The sequence below is a fragment of the Nuphar pumila genome, chromosome 3 (genome assembly GCF_984573655.1).
Source record: "Nuphar pumila chromosome 3, dmNupPumi1.hap1.1, whole genome shotgun sequence".
Taxonomy (NCBI): domain Eukaryota; kingdom Viridiplantae; phylum Streptophyta; class Magnoliopsida; order Nymphaeales; family Nymphaeaceae; genus Nuphar; species Nuphar pumila.
Window position 1 is genome coordinate 121,815,637 of NC_143251.1, and position 19,889 is coordinate 121,835,525.

Below are 19,889 nucleotides of genomic sequence, written 5' to 3' on the forward strand. Positions count from 1 at the left end.
AATCCAAATTTGAAAATCAAATCAGTCCCGAAATCGTACGCAAAAAACGATCATCGGTAAAGCGCTAACAAAAGAGCGCCTAGAGCACGAATCGTAGAATTATACACAACAATGAGCGAGAAAAATCAGGAATCTGAGCTCGAAACACAAATCTCATGGACAAGTGAAAACGAAAACAGAGTCCTGAACACGCATCGCCGAATTATACACGATAACGATCTACAACAAGCATAAATCCGAGCACTAAACGCAGATTCCACCAAATCTTCCACAAAAAGCCTGAAATCTAAGCCGAAACCACGAGATCTGAGCAATCTAGATAAAAAAACATGAGAAAGCCCCGACAGCAGAGAGGGGGAGACCTGGAGCGAAGCTCGGGGGCCACTAGGTCGCCGGAACTCAGAGCGGAGGCGAAGAGGTGGCTGCAGGGAGGATCGTCGGTCGTCGGCGGCTGAGGACGCCGGTTGCGAGTCGCCGGCGAAGGGGAGACAACACCTCCCGGCAGCAGCCACAGGGAGGAACAGCAGGGAGGAGGAAGAGGTCGGCGGCGGGTCGCCGGTGCTCGGGGTCCCTGGCGCAGCCGCTAGCCAAGCAGGGAGGTCGGCAGCGAGGATCGTCGGTGAGGCGGCGGTGGCCGGACGGTGGTGAGAGCCGACGGGCGGCGGGAGGGAGAGGGCGGCGGGCGGGAGCAATACAGCGAGACAGGAAAAAGAGAAAGAGGGATGGGATTAGGGATTTACGCGACATTTAGCGACGGCTAAGCGACGGAAAAATTCCGTCGCTAAGCCGTCGCTAAATCAAAATACTAAAATACAAAAAACGCGACGGAATATATTCTGTCGCTACGCCGTCGCTAATTAGCGACGGATTAGCGAAGACAGAGTTCCCTCTCTAAATCCATCGCTAAAATGGTGTTCTTGTAATAAAAAGTAGCGACAAACAATTTAGTCGCTAATCCGTCGCTAAGTAGCGACAGATTAGTGATAAAATTTGTTTCCTCGCTAATCCATCGCAAATTAGCGACAGATTCTATCTCTAGCTAATCTGTCGCTAATTAGCGACGGATTTTTTCCGTCGCTAATGTCCGTCGCTAATTAACAATTTTCTTGTAGTGTCTCCCCAGTCCACTGTCATCCTTAAAAGTATTTTAGTTATTTTAATCAAAGGGGATCAGGGGCGGGGCGAAGTGAAGTGGAAGTTCATTTGATTTTAACCTTCATCCCCGCCTCCATCCTCGTTTTATGTCCTTCATCCCTGGTCCACTGCCATCCCTACCTTCTTGGGGCCCAAGGGGTGCCATAGTTTTATGCTGCAGGGACAATAACCGTAGGTACAGTAAGCTAAGACCAGTGTCACCGGGCCTCCGATTCTGGCTGCAGTTTTTCAGCTTCTTACGAAGAAAAAAAACCAAGGAGCAACAACAACAAAGGCAAGAGCTGAGATTTGGAACCGCTCACTTGTGGAGCTTAATGTGTTGGATAATTCAAACATTTGGGTCAAAGACAACGAGACAGATCTTGGAATCAGGAATTCATCAGCAACGTTAAACCTTGCTGCAAAATAATTTTTTAAAAAATCACAGGAATTTACCATCTTAAAAAAATCAACAAACTGTGTAAAATTATGAAGAAAAAATGTATCATAAAAAATTAAGAAAATTGTTAATATCATATCAATATTGCAATAAAATCACGACTCTAAATACAATTTATACTTTGTAAACATCATGATTGTAGTGAGAGAATTTCATCATTTTCTGAACATATCATGATACAACATCATATTAAAAAATACAGCCGATGTCTATGACTGTAGGTAAAGACTCCGATTTTGCTTGTCCAATCCGTATGTGGTCACAAACCTTTAGTGTTCCAAGGCTATGGTATAAAACATGCTTTGTATTGACCAGCAGGAGGTTGACAAGTGGTCCTTGGGCACAATTAGGGGTGTCAATTGGTCGGGTTTGGTTCGGACTCAGGTGAAATCAGACTTCGATCAGATTTTTGGTTATGGTATCGGGTCCGGACCCGAGTCTAATCGAGACTACTATAAGAGAAACCATACCCTGATAAGAACTACATGAACCATACTCCGTAAAATAATATTTTTTATCATTTTTACATTGAAAAATTGCAGGTCTTAATTGGAACTCGGGACGGGTATAAAATTTCATAAACTATACCCAGGTCCATGTATCAATTGAACCTTCGGGTCTGGACCCAGGTCTTAATTGGGTCTTCTTATTTGTCACCATATATATACGGACCCTATAGGGTTTAATTTGATCTGATTAAACCAGACCCGTTGACACCCCTAGGCACAATATAACATGGTATAGTTGGGTAAAGTAAATGGCTCGGATCCAAATCTCATTTGATTGATACTTCGAAATACAAGGGTTGGCTCCTGGACACGAGCCGAGCATGAGCTTGAATACCTTTCAATGGAAAACGACCCAAGCTTGAAACACAAGTTTGTTCGGCTAGTTTAATTATCACTGGTTATCAATTCATCTGGAAAATAACAGCAAATGAAATCAAGCTCACCATCCACCAAACCATGTAATATTTCATGACCAAACCTTCAGCATATATAAGTATTGCAGAAAAAATGGATTTCATGAACTTGGTTACTGATATACATACTCAAGGCATATTCAAAACGAAAATGATCGTACTGTAAGACGAAAAAAAATGACACGTTTTCTGAAATGTTCTACACTTTTCAAGATTTGTCCCATGTTCAAATTTGAAAAATGTCTTGACTTCTTTAGAATCATTTTACCCATGATCAAATTTCTTGAAGTTCGCATGATATGAATATCATGAACTCTCATTTATATTTTTTTTGTAAATCCTCATAACTATATCTGAAAACTTTCTGTAATTGAAATCCCTAAAAATTTACAAATATTTCACTAAATTTATATATATATATATATATAAAGTTCACATAAACAAATTTACGAATATTCAAGTTAGTGAAATATGTCGAAACATCACAAGTATTTCATTAAATTCACATATATAGTATGAAGTTCGCATAACCAAACTCGCAAACTTTCTGTAACTGAAACATGTTGAAACTTTGCAAATATTTTACCAAATTCACATTTATAGTACAAAGTTCGCATAAACAAATCTACGAACTTCTTGTTACTGAAACCTCTCAAAACTTTAAAAATATTTCACTAAATCCGCATATATAGTACAAAGTTCGCATAACTAAATCTACGAACTTTCTATAATTGAATATTGTCGTAACTTTGCAAATATTTCACTAAATTCGCATATATAGTATGAAGTTTGCATAAACAAATCTTCAAACTTCATGTAACTGAAACAAGTCGTAACTTCGCAAATAAGGTCAATGCGAATATGCTCTTTATATGCAGATTTTTTTGACAAATTTAAAGATTTTCATAAATATTACAAATATTAGAGATGAATAAAATGTGAATTTCTTTCTTTTATTAGAGTTTTGTTCGATCTTGAATATATACGAAGTTACTCCAAAATATATTTATTTTCTATATTTTGTGCATGTCCTTGTTACAAAATATTAAACATGAAATGAAATCAAATATATAAAATTTGCACATCTCCTACATAACGAAAGTAAACATACAAAATATAAAGAACATTAAACCCAAAATGAATATTTAAGTATATTTACAGAACAATTTCATCAAATTTACATAACAATCTTTGACAATTTTGTCAAATTTATATCCAATTACAATAGCAATCAACTTATAATCCCCAAAATTGTACACAACTAAGCCAGTGATATCTTGTCATGTGACACCTTAGTGTATGTCTCCTCATCCTCCGGCTTTTGTTTAGCCTTTGAACATTTTGTGTTTTGTTGTGGTCCTTTTTGGCTCTTTGTCTCTTCTTCAGCCTTTTGTTTGATACTAACCAAATTTGTCTTTGCTCTCATGCGTTTATAGAATTCGATCGCATGCTTCTTGTAGTTTATTGCATCATTTAAAAAAAAAGTTATTAGCAAATAACTAACTATAACTTACATCTCAAAAATATAACAAAACATGATATATAAACATGTACTTGCATAAAATTCAATTTTGTTTTTTGTCCAAGTACTACATATACAGTAGGACGGATATACTATAATTAATCTTGTAACAATTATATACCAAGTAAAAAACATGTACATGTATCAAATGAGTTAACAAACATATGTAAAGTGATTACATATTTTCTTGTTGAGGAATACCCTCCATGGGCCAAACCATCCAATGGGTGTAACAGTCGAAGTTACGCCATCCTATAAAAGTATGAACCTGCAACACAACATTCAACCTACCAAGTACGAGAGAGCAATAAGCACATTATTGAATAAGTAATGTTATCATACTAGTGCTTTAATATTTTTATATGCATTACTTGTGTATCTCTTCTAATTGTACAACCTTAACTCTTTCATATTCATATCCATTTTTCAAATAACCCAATTATGGTTGTGTAATACTTAAGAATTTTTAATTATAAATTTAGGATTTTTATGCAAGATTACGTAAGTTTGGATATGAGAGCAACCCAAACCCATCGAGTTCAAGTTCAATATGGCTTGGAACAAACCAAACCCGATTTCTGATCAAAATCGGAGATGAAATGGTGCAGACTCCATAGGATCAATCCGTACGAGATTCAATTCGAACAAAAATCTAAAAAACTTATTTTATCAAAGTGGGTCAGGTACATATACGAGGTTTAGATAGAGATCCAAATGACCCAAGCCCAAAGGGGCATGTACAAAAAAAAGAGAGGAATGAGGGGTGAAATAAGAAAGAAAAAAGAGAGAATTTTATGAGAAGAGGAGGGACATTTTGGGAAGTTCCTGTAGAGAGTTGCCACATGGCAACCCCCTCTCTCCCTCTCCTTATCCCTCCCCTTTCTCTCTCCTCCCCCTTCCATGTAATCCCCCTCCCCCTTTCTTGAGCATTCTCTCTCTCTGACTCACTCCCACTCTTTTATATTTCTCTCACTCTCTCACCCCCTTTCATGTTTCATGAAGCCCTCTCCCCACCGAACCCCCCCCCCCCCCCCCTCCTCATTTTCTTCTTGCTGACACCCACCACATGATGTCATTGTCGCCATCCCTTTGACCACCACACTGTCATTGGATGTCGGCCACACCCCTCCTGGTGCCATCACCACCTCTAGTCACCGTCGAGGAGTCTGCAGCCACCGTCGGTCATACCCCCACTGCCCCCTACCACCACCTAGCACTTCTGCCCTTCTCCCTATCTCTTGGTTTCCTCTTTGTCGGTCACAATTGTCGAAATCACCACCTTCCTTTGGTCTACTCTCCCTCTTATATGCAGTCCAAAGTAAGCCACCACTAGGCGAAGTGGGCCTCATTGATGCCACTAGCAGACCGCTACAACTATCATATCATTGCCTTTGTCACAACCATGTTGACACTGTTGCCTCAATATTTGTGGCACATGCTACCTCATAAATCATACCATATGCACTACCTCAGAAATTGTACCACTACCACCCTACATGTGTGTTGCCTCGTGGTCTGCACCATTGTCTCCCACTTGCATAGTCGATCCTACAGCGAAATATGTGTGCATTCAAAAAGTTTAAAAAATCCTCAAACGAGAAATGTGTTTTTTAGAGGTATAATTCTCAAATCTTTATTGAGGCTCGGAGTACAATACCCTAGAGCTTATTGGGTTCCTAATTATGCATAGGGTGCATAAGTATTTACCTATATATGCATTTAGAACCCAAAATGGTCAATTTTATGTTCTTAAAATGGTCAGAATATAATATTAAACTAACTGTAGTTGGGTTTTAGCGGACGGGATATATAATTGTAAAACCTGGTTGATCCTAAATGTTTTAAAGTGTGTTATTTTGCAAGTTGAACTTTTAACAGTTAAAAAGATATAAACTGACATATATTGATAGCCAGCTACAGGTAACAGTGGACATTAAGTGTATGTTGTATGAATGTATGCCAATGAGGCATATGCATTGAATGTTTATGATGTGTGTTGATACATATGTAATTATGACATACACATGTGAATATTTGTTTGTACAGATGTGCACGGGGTGTATATTCCCGTTGTACTCAATTTTCAACATCAAACTCTTGTCATGGCTTATTTTCTTCATGGATTATATCCTAGTAGGCCAATATACACTCACGCTTGCACTCAGATGGCCCCTCTAGTGCTTAGTTTGGCTAGTGCATTTCCATGTATAAGTCTTATATTGTCAGAGAAATTCGAGTGAATGTGGATATTCATGAAGAACATGTAATTGAGGTGGTTTACAAATATTGAATATCATTATGATATGATACATACATATCGGTGGAGGTATACATATGATTGTGAATGCGATGTGTTGCGTGCGTGTGCAGTTGAGGCATGCATATGAAGGTTGTTGTATTATGATTCATACGTATGCAGTTGAGGCATACATATAAATATAGTTGTATTATGATTCATACGTGTGTTGTTGAGACATACGTATGAATGTTGTTATATGTTGTGATTTGTGTGTATGCAGTTAATGCATACATACAAATGCTTACATAAATTGATGTGTATATATGCAACCTGCATACATACGAATGAATGTGATGTGTATTTATTATTATACGCAATTTGTGGGGTGATATATGAAATGAGACGAAATGTAAGGATGCATGCATTAGAAATTAACTGCATAAGATTGTTTGCATGTATTAGAAGATATTTGTTTAGTACATATTATATATATGGGTGTATGATATATCTGTATGGTTTGACATTTATATGTATCGAGCATCGGCCTCTTACGATGGTTTCAAATATGAAACCTTATGATGCGTATTTGACATATGTGAATATGGCAAATGGTGGGTTACAAAGGCGATGCATATTCAAAAAACATGTTTTGTATTTGGTATTGACTCCAATATTTGTTTCATATATTGAAATGGTGCTCTATACATTAAATCTTATAAGTATGACAAGTTCAATCTATGCATAAGGTGAGTGATCAAATAACATAAATTTATAGGTGTTGACCTAAGTTATTGCTTGATGTGTTAAATTTCTGTTATTCATGATTTAATCTATACTTTCACATATTTGATGCATGGTTTGCATGATTGAATAGCAAAAAAATTATAGGTATTGACCAGAGTGCAACTGCTGACAGGATATTGCCCAACATGTATGTTTACTGTATAAAATAGCATGCATTGAGAAAGAGTTATCGAAAATTAAGAAAGTTTTATTACGCATCACTCTAAAAGATGGGGTGACATTGGCTCGTACTATTAAGTTTGAGCAAGTAGGTCAAATATAAACCTTCGTTTGCACCAACCCTGTGAAAATTACAGTCCTATCAGACGTGGACTATGAGAGTCCCGTCGGGTCAAATATAAACCCTTACCCTACTATGGTGGTTTAAGGAGATTTTGTGCTTTGATACACGTGGTAGAGTTTGATCTATAGTTGTATACCGATAGTAGTATACCAATGATGTTCCAATTCAAGGGACAACGTAACAACATATTCCAGACTCTGGTGTTAGTCTCTTGTTTTCTTGGGGATTAAAATGTAAAAAATATAAATTGTATGAATGGATACCCCCAGAGAAACCTGAATACCCATAGTTAATCGGACGTGATGCCTCAGGATAATAGGATGAAATTTAAGTTTGATATTTGCAAACATTACATGAAATGCAAAACAAAGTTAATTAAAAGAAAGAAAAACTACTCATGTATGAGATAATGTCATGGCATGACTGCATAGTTGTATGCATTTAAACTGTTTACGAGTATATTAGTATGTTTAATATGATGTGTGAGCATGATTGCATGCTTGAATAAAATAAATGCTTAATTGTTTGCATGGATTGGTATGAGAGCATAAGTTTATGCTCAAATGACGTATGTGAATAATTGTATGTGTGAATAGGGATGCACACGAGCTGAGTCGGAGCCGAGCCTGGCTTATTCAAACTTAACTCAGTGAAAAACATTTATGTCCAAACTCGGAGCCGAGCTTGAATGACTTTGTCCAGACTCGACTTGGTTTCTAGCCAAGCTTCTAAGCATTACAAAAAAATTTATTTTTTTAAAAATATTATTGAAGGTGGGTTTCAAACCCTAACCCTCTCTCAAGTTTCTCAAGTGACCCACCACTAAGCCAAAGTACATATTGTAGTCATTAACACTGAAAATAATATATACATACTAAAAGTACTCTATATTAACAACTAAAAAAGTGAAAAAATGGGATTCAAACTATGAGCCTTTTGATAAAACCCAACAACCTACCCATTATAATAATAATTTGTTGAATAGAATTGCAAATATATTATATATATACTTATACTGAGCCTTATCAAGATCGGTAGGCTGATCAAGCTCGGCTCATTTGCTTGTTTGAACTTTAAAACCATGTTCAAGCTCGGCTCATTTAAAGCACGGATGAGCTTTGAGTCGAGCTTGAGTCGGCTTAGTTCATTGTGTATCCCTATGAGCGAATACAGGTACATATGATTATATGTTTGAATTGTATGCATACTTACACATGCAGATATGCATAAGTTGTATGCTTTATTTACGCATAGATGGTTGTGTAAGATTGTATTCTTAAATACGCATAATTGTATGTATATTATATGTTTGATATACGCATAAGAGTGTGCATGAATTATTTTTCTTTTCTCTTTTTAGCTTTGTTGGAATAGGCGGACGAATGTAAAGGGATACAAGGATTGTTGTGTTAGACTGGACTGTACCTTTTTGTTTCTTTTTGTGTTTTGTGTATAACTCTAAAATTTTATTTATGACATAAATAAAATATTTTATGATATTTGAATTATTATGGTTTGATTCTAACTCTGTGACATGCCCAAGTTTGGGAATAGTTTTGAATTATTAAAAAAAAAATCTCCTAGTTGAGGTGGGGTGTTACAGGTTGCCCCTGTTGATAAGAATTAAGATAAACAACATAAATCGAGTTTAGGGTCATTCTGCACATGAAAAATTATGTTTTATAAATATGCAAAGTTGTTCAACAGATACATTATCATATTCAAAGAAATTATACAACAATTGTTTTGTCACCAAGCATCCACGAGCCTCATCAGTCATCCCTTTAATTTTGACCATTTGTTGTGAACATTTAATGTTTATCAGTTAGTTTTTATTAGTCGGTAAAAACCAACATAAACATCACTTTTGAGACTCAAAGAAAAATATAGGTATGGTAAATGGTTTAGGAAGGTTTTTCTCATGTTGTCATGTCCTCATTATGGGATGTTTGAAGTATTTCTATAAATTTTGCTCGATGCTACATAAGACATTAGATATGTGATACCTTAATGTTAGATTCAAATTAGTCTATATATAAATATAACAAACGAACAAAACTAACTAAGGTGCAAACATAATGCTTATGTCGCTTTTCAACATAGTTTTTTAGTAAAATTCATGTTCTTTTGGTTCTTTTTGTTGTTACACATCTTTTTCTTCTTTAATAACATGTTCTCATCACCAATTAAAATTGAATATAAACACATACATGTCAATACTATGAGTTATTTACATACATGAGTCAGGTCATTCATTATACCTTAGGCACCATAATTGGGTCATCTCTTAGGATGGGGTGGGGGATTGGTTTCCTTTCTCCTACCATGTTTCTCTTTATATATATAATTATTCATCACGAAATACCTAAACTATAAATAAAAGGCATAAGACTGGAGCAGTTCATTAAAAATAATAGATAAATACAAATAATTGATTCATTAAACAAATTTTAATAAATAGATTATATAAGACATTAGAGCAGTTCATTAAAAAAAATTAGATAAATATCAAGAACCAATTCATTAAATAACTTTTCACAAATACATATTTTGCAAAGCATAGGTACTCATACATGTTATTCGTGCTTCCAACTGTTGTGGCCAACCTCACCACATACACTATACTTGTATGGCACAACATCCATGTTTTTGTTCTCTGTCTCTTCATCTTAGGTGGTCATGCTTTACAAATAACTTTTGGTAGAATGATAGAAATAAGAGTCAATAGAGTAACATGTGGGACATTATTTGACATAAGAATGAATGAACATGCATCATGTGCAATTTGATACGATTCAACTATGAAGAAATTATTACAATAATCTTCTGATAGTTTTTCCTCATACAAAATGCATGTGATCGCATGTTTGTATCGAATCTCTCTAACCTGTCACTCTTCATAAGAGCATAATTGTTTCTCAAGATCAACCCTGTAACTATGAGATTGGTCATGGGCTTCATGTCGACATCGATAACAATGCACTAGTTGCACACGTAGTTGTTATGACTTTCTCTTAACTACATCTACATTTTCTTTAACCTTAAGCACCATAACGCCTGACATTTTTTACCTGATATTCTTTATTTTCTTAAAAAACTTCATCAGCATAAAACAAATTCTTTCAATAAGAAGAATTAGGGGTTTGTCACGTATGACAAGAATCCACGAATATAAGCTCTCTATTATATTAGACATTAAGCACTCACTATATATTCTTGCTGGAAAGTGACTGTTAACTCAATGTTTTAGATCCTTGTTGATGGCAATATAATGATATGCGACTTCATCTTGTTCTTGGACATTTTTAATAAAATAATTGCATTATCATCTCGTGGTTGCGCTTCATCAAAGTGCACTAAGTGATGAAACAATTTTTTTAGAAAAATTATTTGTCAAGTGCTTCATGCAATATCTAACATGACATGTAGGTCGTGTGTGTGTGACAACATACTTTAGACCTTCATTCCTATATAAGATAATTGTAAATTATAATCTCTCTTCATATTCATCGAAGTCCGTAAACTCTTCATTCACATGCTCTAAAAATCATGCTCATGAATTTTTTGACTCCTTGTCCACAACTATAAATGATATAAAAAACATCTCACAACAATGATCAATATTATTGTCAGACAATAATATACCATGTATCTTCCTTTTAGGATTGTACCAACAACCATAAAAACTGAAGAACATCCTTTTAAAAACTCATCGATGCATGAACGAAAAGATAAGAACATGTACTTAAATTGATCTTTCTGATTGATATCCTCGGCTAGCCTTTATCAAATTATCTAAATATGCGAAAAACATCGTGAATGACTCTTTGAATGAACTATATAGTGTCTCATTCATCCATTCTTGTTTACACCATACTTTTTTGTAAGTAACCTTCACACTTTTCTCTCGACTGATGTTATTCTTGATTTTTTCTATGGTCATCTTTGGGTTATCATGCATGTGTTTGTGAATAACACCTAAAATCTACTTGTAAGACATTTTTTCTACTACAATGTTGTTCAATGATTCACCATGTGTATGCTTTCTTTTATACTTCTTCACATTAAAAGAATGTTATTTTGTGCACCTTTGTGCAATGGATCTTCTAGGGGCAATCAACCATAGTCTGCAGGTTCTTTCTCATGCATACGATGACTACTCTGTTATTATAGTTTTTCATAATTTTTGCTTTATAGTTATTCATGATCACATGATCTTTCAAAAATTCATGACAGTAACGATCATTAAATCTTTTGCAGAAAGCAATTTCTCGATCGTTTGAGCATGTTGTTAGCCATTGAAAATGTCCACAATCATTAAGTTTTTTGTTACGCAACTTGGCATACAAGTGATATACCTTAACTTCAATGATTTTTAATTTCTCTTCATTGTATGCGGATCCATTGAATGAGAACTTGTTCAACCATGTCTCATTAATATAAAAACATAAACCAGATCTATTGTAATAACCATAACTTTTCTAAAAAATTTAAATAAATAAAAGAGGAACTTTATATATGATGAGGGATTATCTGATAATTTATTTTTAGTTCTTAGTATATTTTATGACTTTTCAAATAAAAATCAATTATTGATAATAAAAAAAAGACAAGTTACTTTTAAATCCATTTGATGAGTCCAATCTAGAAAAAAATTGATAAAATTGGGGACATAAACAAGAGAGCTATTTCATATGGATCCAAGTGGAAAATAATTAGATCCATGCTAGGGTTAAATAAGAAAATAAAGGGATTTGGATCAATTTAGATCCAAACAGATACTCTAACTAAATAATTGTATTGTATTACATATATATACACAATAGTAATTTGGATTCATATCAATTAGATCCAAACCCAACTCCTTTAATTCTATATTAAGTATTATTTAAATAAAAGGGTATGAAAATTTGAATAATGGGTAATGGAAAAAAGGTATTGAGGGTTGCTAATGAGATTAAGGAAAATATTAGGGGCAGTTTTGAAAGAAATGGGTTCTTTTGAAAATCACCCTATATGCCAAGGGCATGTAGGTAATATACCTAGAAGAAGCTATCTGGATGGGCTGCCACTTGTGGCAACCAAATGACCAACCCCCTCTACTATATAAAGGGGACCCCCTCCCCATTCACCCCCTTTGTTTTAACTCTCTCTATCTCCTCTTGTAAGCTCTCCCTCTCTCACTTTTGGTTTAACGAATGGAGAGGCTAAGCCACCTCCAACCAACCCTCTCTCCTCCCCTTGTTGCTCCCTATCCCCCCTCACCCAGTTTGCTAAGGGCCAAGCCACCCACCATCCCATTTCTTCCTCGTTGTCCTAGCCGGATCTCACCTGATCCCTCCCCCCTCCTTTCAGTTCCTCCCCCACTCCAGCATGCTTGCTGGTTTAGCAAACGGCTGGATGCCCCTTCTGCCTGTTGCTCACCCGCCTCCCACAACATCCCTGTCACCCTCTACTACACCCTTTTCGTTGCCATTTTGCCAAGTTAGTTCACAGCACCATCGTGAGCTCTGCACCTTCACACCGCGTCCAAACCATCGACCAACACACACATACTCACTTCCTTCATAGCACACACTGCAAGGTAGGATTTTATGCCAAATGCTTATAAGTTTTATGTGTTATTTTATGCATATGTGATTCTATAAATGAGCTATGTTTTCCTATATTTGAGGGTTGACTCATGCTTTCCAAGAGTCGACGCTTGCCGTTAAGCTTATGTTCAAAAGCCTAGTGGGTCGACTCATACTTTGCAAGAGTTGATCTCTGCAATTAAGATTCTATTTCAAAAGCCGTGTGGGTCGACTCTTACCATGCAATGAGTCGACTCCTAATTTCACAAGGGTCAACTCATGCATTGCGAGAGTCGACGCTTGTATTAAAATTTAAATTATGTATAGCAAGGGTCGAGCCCTACACTGCTAAGTTGACCCCTACTATTAAGGCTTTTATTATGTATATCAAGGGTCGACCTCTGCTAATCATATTTTTCTATTCTTGTAAATTGTAAGGATCGACTCCTGCACTAATGAGTCAACCCCTGCATATCATGCTTGTTCTTGTGGACTGCCATGGCCGACCCCTGCACTGTTGAGTTGACCCATGCTAATCATACTTATTCTTGTAAACTGTCATGGTCGACTCTTGGACTGATGAGTCAACCTCTGCTTCTCATACCTGCATCTTTATCAACTAGGAGGGTTGACTCAAACTCTACAAAGAGTCAACCATTGTCACTTATAGCTACTCTTATAAAGCAGGGGCTGACCCCTTGAATGATGAGTCGATCCTCGCTTATATGTTTGAATTCAGTAAGTTGTGAGGATCAACTCCTATCATGTAAAAGTTGACTCATACCTGTTTGACCGGTGAATAAAGTGTTAGTACAACATGATCTTTTTTTGAAAGTTAAGCATGGACAAAATAATGATTCACATGTATTATTCCATGCTCGCATGCAATAGTTTAGTTTCATATATATTATTTTGTGCTCATATAAATGTTTAGTTTAGTCTTAGAGTTAAGGTTCATGAAACCTTACAGGCTATGTTTATATGTAATTACGTAAAACCCATAAATTATGATGTGCTTGCATGAGAAAAACACAACTCAAGATTGAAGCCATGGTTTGAAAAACTTCTGTGGTGTGATTTGAGCATTATGTTGTGTATGACATGTGATCTATGATTGAAAAGCATGAATTTAATTATGTTGGCTCGTATGCATGAAATATGTGATGTTTGGGATCCTCTCTTATAGATGAAGTGCTCGTAAAAGCAAAGGGATTCGCCTTCATAGGCGAAGTGCTTGTAAAAGCAAAGGGATCTACCATCATAGGTGAATTTCTCGTAAAGAGATCCACCTTCACATGTGAAGTATTCATAAGTGCCAAAAGTGTTAGAGTAATACTGAATAGGTGGGCACATATAATTGTATTGATAATGCATGAAATGTATATCATAGCGTCATAAATTCATGCATTTATATTAACTTCTATAGCTTAAGTACCCATGTTTACGTTTTTTTAGGTGCGAAAGAGCTTCAGTTCAAATTTCATCAGAATCTTAGTTAAAATGAGAAAATTAGAGCATTTTCTGAGAAATCAAATTTGTACCAATGCGAATTGGATCTAGACCCGATCCAAAACTATGATAATGGACTTTCAGAACTGATCCATTTTTCAATTAAACCCAGATCCAAAGACCCAAATTGGAAAATATAAAAAATATCCTCCTTGAAAGTGGTGCAGGGTGCTTTTTGGTAATTTTCGAAAATTATAGGTGGTTTTTAGAAATAGTCTTAAGTAGGCCTTCTTTAGTAATTTGTTTATAATTTTTATTATAAATAGGGGACGTCCAGCATAGAGAATGACATCATTTCCTAGGGTTTCATGCCACCTTTCCAGCCCCTTTCTTTCATCTTCTTTCTATATTTATTTTTCTTCCCCCTTTCTTTTTTCTCGTCTGCAATTTCTAATATTCTTTTTTTTCATAATATTTGTGTTTCTTTTTCTTGTTTGAATTTATATTTGTTGCAGATACCCATGGCTGGAAGCTTCCAACTTAGATTTGGTGTCAACCACCATCTACCACCACGTTCGATGGTCAAGAAATCTTCCCCTGCAATCCACCAATCTCTTTTCTTTATCCAGTGATTCTCTCTCTTCGACGATTCGGTTTTCAGGCATGCTACAGTAAAAATGCAATTTTAGCAATACGAAGACATTTATGGCATGAGATCTAAGGTATAAGTCTGCTCTTTTCTACCCCCAAACTTATCGGGCAACCCTTAAGATGCGCCTTCCTCCCTCTCTCTACTTTTCCATTTTTTTTTATATTTTTTTCAAAGAAATAGAGTCTTGGCCATATTTCTTTTGAGTTTAGCTTTGGGTTTTTGATATGTCATGATATTTTTCGTTTAGAGTCAGTTTCCAAGGTCTAATCATTTTCTTGTCAGTGTTTTTGTCGAGTCTTGAGTCGTCCTGGGCTGAAAACTTAACCGAAAAGGCGCATCGCGTAAAACAAGATTAGTGAATCTTGTCTGTGTCAATTAGTTTAGTGGTTTATTTTTATATTTTGATTGTTTAGATTAGTTTTAGTTTAGTTTTAGATCTCATTAAGTTATTTTTATGTTTTAGATTAACGTTTTCTAAAAAAAAGGTATTTAATGCTTTATCGAGTTTTGTATTTTCATGCATAATGTTCATTTTTTATTGAAATCATGCATATTGTAACGCCCCGAAATTTTAACCCAAATTTTGAGAACTTTAATGAGATCTAAAACTAAACTAAAACTAATCTAAACAATCAAAATATAAAAATAAACCACTAAACTAATTGACACAGACAAGATTCACTAATCTTGTTTTACGCGATGCGCCTTTTCGGTTAAGTTTTCAGCCCAAGACGACTCAAGACTCAACAAAAACACTGACAAGAAAATTATTAGACCTTGGAAACTGACTCTAAACGAAAAATATCATGACATATCAAAAACCCAAAGCTAAACTCAAAAGAAATATGGCCAAGACTCTATTTCTTTGAAAAAAATATAAAAAAAAATGAAAAGTAGAGAGGGGGAGGAAGGCGCATCTTAAGGGTTGCCCGACAAGTTTGGGGGATAGAAAAGAGCAGACTTATACCTTAGATCTCATGCCATAAATGTCTTTGTATTGCTAAAATTGCATTTTTACTGTAGCATGCCTGAAAACTGAATCGTCAAAGAGAGAGAATCGCTAGATAAAGAAAAGAGATTGGTGGATATAACAGTGGAAAATAATAATTCCAAGGTTAAGCATTTCGGAACGTTACAGGAAGGTAAAAGCAAACCACACCATTTATTATTATTTCAGTAATAATAGAATCAATCATCAGAGTTTCCACATTATAAGTCTCAAACAGAATCACATCTGAAAGTAAGTAGGACCGCCCAGGAACAAGTAAATCAAGTCTCGATTGATGCCCCATCCCACAGTCGCTCATAAACTCTACTCTTCTCCTGAAAATGATAAAAATTATACGAATTAGACTAACACGTCTAAGTAGGAATTCCTGTAACTTTTCTTTCAGATATATCATATGTCACGTATGTGATGTGGTGTCGTGGGTGATTTTTCAGCATATACACGATCAAATAAAGAAATTATACAACAATAGTAACATGTATTTCATTTAACCAACAACTACAACATTTAAAGGGATAACATTTAGCTACACATCAACAAGATTCAAACATCTCACATATTATAATTTCTAAAGTATATTGCAGGTAAAGAATTACATTCAGGAAGAGATATTGAACTGTAACTACAAGTTTCAATCATACTACTCAGTGTGATACCTAAATTGTGTTAATTAATGTTTATCTTTATTTATCCCGCGGGTACTCACGGGCCAAGGTGACCATCACAGAAGAGAACGTTCGGGGGTATATTATTCAAGGGTGTTTTATTAACCCGAACATTCTAACTGAGACTGAAATCCCAAGGGAGCGGCCAGTCACCGAGAGAACCTCCCAAAGGCCAAAACCAAAACAGGATGCATCCCTAACTTTTGCAGAAGAACAAAGAGCTAGCACCTAGGACATATTGGTAGTTTGGGTCCCCCACAACTCTGAGGATTGAAGACCAACGAGTCATTTTAGCTCAAAACAGGAAAACACATCCCTGGAGTTTTGTACCACCTACCCTCTCCAAGGTAAGCCTGAATCTGAGTGAGTTAATTCTTTCATTTAATTATTTTCCCGAAGTATGGGGCGTTCCCCATCTACATCCTACTACCATAGTAGTAAGTTTCCAACCTTAGTCATTTTGCCAAGGTACACATACATCCATTTTTTTTTTTTCATATTGATTGCACAAACCCACTCAGAGTGCTCTGGTGCCTTTAAACCAGTCAAGCACACAAAATTCACCTTAAATTTTCTCACCAGTGTTATTGACATTGAGTGCAAGCTCATTAACCAAAGTACCTGCATCAGGTACCCAATTCATAATGCCCAATTAGACCAGATTACCAAACTCCCTATCATTCATTTTGAATTCATAGTGGACAAAGGAAAGCAATTCACATAACTTGACTGCATGCAACAAACAATTTCAATAAATGACACGTCTTATAGCTCTTCTACAGAAACTCAGACATTTACAAATTTGAATGTCAGCAGTTTACATGACAAAATTTCAGATATAACCAAATTGCACCTACGCCCATTTCTATATCAAGTTACAATTAAAACATAGTGTTTCACAAATGGGTAGCATCACGTATTTGTAACTACGAGTAGAATGCTCATATGCAATTTTCATAGTGAATCAAAATTCTTAATGGCAGAAAATATCTAAACACAGTTTTTCACAGATGTATAATATCACCTGATTTCAGCTATAAGCATAATGCCTAAACACGGGCAACCAAGGACTGACTCATGTTACGTAAAGGTCGACTCTCTGGTCTTTTAGGTATGACATAATGCACTATGGGCCAGCTTTCTGAGAAAAGGTTCGGCTCCCATGCGCAGGGTATGGGCACATGTATAGTCATGACAGCAATGGGAAAGCACATATTTAATTATCTATGTATGTGCAGCAAAACATATCAAAGAGGGAGTCCATTCTGTTACTAATGTCACAACAGAAAACATATACATATTTCTGTGGGTGCACAATAATGTGTGCAGCAAAATGCATACCAACTGAGTGTGTACTGCAGCAATACAATATGGATACAATTGAAGATTGGACACAAATTTTTTTTTTTATGCATTCCAGAGCAAGTAACTATTGTTATGAACATTCTACTTTCTACCTTCAAATTGGATACAATATCAATTGCTAACCAGATTAATAAATAGAATACCAAGGTTTCTAGTGCACCTCAAATAATAGCAAAACCTTTTGAAAGCAGTAATGAGATTCCTGACTTCAGTGTATGACCACCAAGGTTAACAGAACAGAACGACTGGTCATGGACATTTTTAAACACTGCTATAATTCTAAAGGAAATTAAATGAGAGTTAACCACCATATTATAAGTGATGTTAGCACCAATATCATTAAGACTAATCACCATTCAAATTGGTTGTAACTGAAGCCCTAGAGGCTCTGCTAGGTAGGATTAGCTCGCCCAAGACTCTCTTTTTTTTTTCAAACATCATTAACGGCAACTATTTCCCAAGTTAACCCTACTAACCGAAGTCTTAAATCCCCAAATCGAAGGTCTGGGATTTTTGGCAAACCCACATCGATTGCTCAAACACACTTAATACACAAAATAAGTAAAAATGGCAGTAAGACCTACAGCATGAAAAGAAGAACTTACCGACCCCCCCCCCCTCTCCATATCAAAGATCTGAAACCCTCAGATCATGAACTTGGGGTTTTCGGTTTAGGGTTTGACAGCACTGTATTAAGAATCTGAAACCCCCAAATCATGGGTTTGGGGTTTTCAATTTAGGATGTATTAAAAATCCGAAACCCCCAAATCATGGGTCTGGGGTTTTCGGTACCCTTCATCGGTATCTCAATCTGAAGAATAGAGAGAAAAAAAACTTTCATCAGTTTTGGGGTTCTTGGACTCCTACACCCATACGTGCCCACTCAATCACCAGAAAGCAAAGGTACAAAATCCTACCATTTTCCTGCAAAGAGGTTGCAGCAACCACGAGGGAAAGTCGGTCGGCCTTGACAGCACCACCACTGGAGAAGAGGTGGGCGTCTTCGACGAGGGCTTCGAGCAGCAGGCCGCAACTCGGAGGGCGATCCGAAGGATAGAGAGTAGTCGAGGGGGAGGTGAAGACCGAGCGGGAGAGGTGCAGCGAGATGAGAGGTTGAGGGAGGTGCAGAGGGCCGACGAGAGACGAGACCCCCCCCCCTTTTTTGAAGAGGAGCGACCCCTTCCCCCTCCTTCCGAAAAGGAAGGAGGGCGAACCTCTTTTTTTTTTTCCTTTGGCGGCTTCACACCGCGCCCCTCACTCTTTGCCAAAATCGTGTTAGGGTTCTTTCAGAACCCTAACCCCAATTTTTCCTTCTTTATCGCTACTCATCACGCGACCCGGTTTCAGGTCCGAAACCCATGACCCGCACTCGGGATCCAACAGCGTGTTGGATCTGGGTCTTGTTTAAAAATGTGGATCCATAGTAGGATCCAAAACCCTGCCTAATGATATATATATATATATATATATTATTTATTTTCTATTTACGTATATTGATATTTAATAGGTTTATATGTATAAGAGGTATCACTTAGGTATGGATTCTGGATACGAAACTTGGATCCGTGTCCAAATCCGCCTATATTATGCCTAAAATATTAAAAATTTTAATAGGAAAATTGCGGTTATTACTTCCTTTCCCCCTAAAAGAAATTTCGTCCTCGAAATTTACCTGTAGGTGCTTACTCGAAAAGATTGGGGTACTTCTCCTGCATATTAGCCTCAGGTTCTCACGTGCTTTCATCAATGCCATGGTGTTGCCATCTCACCTTGACGACAGGAATGGTCTTTGATCTCAAGACTCGCTCGCTT